Source organism: Odontomachus brunneus, unplaced genomic scaffold (genome assembly GCF_010583005.1).
Source record: "Odontomachus brunneus isolate Ranch 3 - 2012 unplaced genomic scaffold, Obru_v1 Obru_scaffold_034, whole genome shotgun sequence".
Lineage (NCBI taxonomy): Eukaryota > Metazoa > Arthropoda > Insecta > Hymenoptera > Formicidae > Odontomachus > Odontomachus brunneus.
This window is the reverse complement of record NW_022639484.1, coordinates 1,578,166-1,580,054: the sequence shown is the minus strand read 5'-3', so window position 1 is coordinate 1,580,054 and position 1,889 is coordinate 1,578,166. Positions and strand designations below refer to the sequence as shown.

Genomic DNA, 1,889 nt, shown 5'->3' with positions numbered 1-1,889 from the left:
GTAAATGATGGTGCAGAGTCCCCATACACAGAATCCAACTCATCTTTGATTTGCGTAGGCGTATTGCCTTTCAAAAACAAATATTTAATGACAGCTCGATACTCGATTTTGTCCATTTTCACAAAAACACTCACATCAACTTACTCAAACGACTGTTACATAACAACTGCGAGTCCAAAATGGCTGAAACTTCGGTGAGTAACTGTCAACAGATGAACAACGAAATTCACTAGCTTTTATTTACAAGTGCTGCTATCTTCACGTTGAGGTCGGAAACTTTTCAGACCACCCTCGTATTACTAGAACAATGGCACACAATGAAAAAGATGTAGATTCTCAAAACAGATATAGCGCGCGAATTCGGCTAAATCTTCATTGCCATGTTTCAAAACTTTCCTTTATTAAGTTAAGTATAATGATCTAGAGTGATCTGTTGACTAGTCTTTGTCTGACAATGCGCCAAAGTGAACTTTGCGAGCGATAGGTCCTACGTTTGCACATAAGACCAGCAAGGACTGAACAGTTTCATGATTTCTCGCACCTTTTGACACAATTTCGCCGCAATTTGAAGGACATTTTGTGACAATTTATAACCATTGATGAAACCTGAGTCTAACAGCTGAAGTAATTTTACGTGATTTATGTAGTTATTCATTCGTCGTCTGGACGCGAGCATGACAGAACGCAACAAGACCATAAGAGTATACCAACGTTACCGACTGACAAAAATACTAGTTCCCAGAATATTTCGATTCTAGACAAAGAACCTATATGTTTGGGATAAAAATGGAATCCTTAATTAAAATATCTTAGTGAGATAAACAATTCTGTCTACCATTACACTCCAAAAACAAAAGAATAATGAACACACTGAAATACTTCAAATATGTACTTTGACGCATTATCAAACTGATTAATCGACAAATTAGCTCTATACTGCCATATTTCATCTAACAAAGGAAAATTTTGAAATATGGTAATAAAGATTTAGCTATCTCTCTCTGTATTAAGCCGTGTACTTTTCAAACGCTCTTCATAGTCAAAACTTAAATTTAAGATCAGATTAAGTTTATCTTCAGAAGCTGTCTGGATCATTTCATTGGCAACAGGATATTTGAAGATAAACTTAAGGAGATTTTAAATATAAGATCGGACTATGAACAGCATAGCCTACCCTCACAGCACCGAACATTGCAGTAAGGTTATGGATAAAGCTTACACATTTTAATGAGCATATTACTGCAACCTGCCATTAACCTTACAAGATAATCTTACATTATAATATTGTCATAAAGTTAATATAATCTTTAATATTTCAGCAAACTTACGTTTAATTATTTCACTTTCTGTGTATCTTGAAAATACTACATAATTGAAATATAGTTTATTAATAATCACTTAATTGTATATACAACTTTTTTCATATATAAAAATTTTTTATTAAGAAAACAAATATAACTAAATTAAATTAAAATATTAATAATAAAATTAATTCTAGGTTGTATTCAATAGCTGCTTCAAATGCTTTAGTTTTATGTATATCTCTGACTTTTCTTTTACTATATGAAATATTTGGACTACATAGTTTATTTTTGTAGTTGTATTAAATAATATTATAAGAAAATTATAATGGCTGCGTATGGGAATAATAAAAAATGCTTAGTATCAGTTGAAGAAATAGCGCAGCAGCCAAGATGATAGACTAGGAACCTAAAGGTATCTGAGATCTCGAGTTCACGTCCAACTAGTACTGAGTAAATTTTCAGGTGTGAAAATAGTGAGAAATCAAATAAAAGAGCTAAATTTCATTTAAAATCAATATAAATTGACTAAACTGAATATAAATAATATTTCTTTATCAAAAATTTCTTATTAAAAATATTGAAAGG

General features: G+C 31.4%; 1 protein-coding gene across 9 annotated transcripts in view; it reads right to left on the bottom strand.

Moving 5' to 3' along the window:
• Nucleotides 1–1,889, bottom strand: part of LOC116843588 (SH3 and multiple ankyrin repeat domains protein 1-like) — a 326,286-nt gene that overhangs the window by 238,950 nt on the left and 85,447 nt on the right. The window lies entirely within an intron of this gene.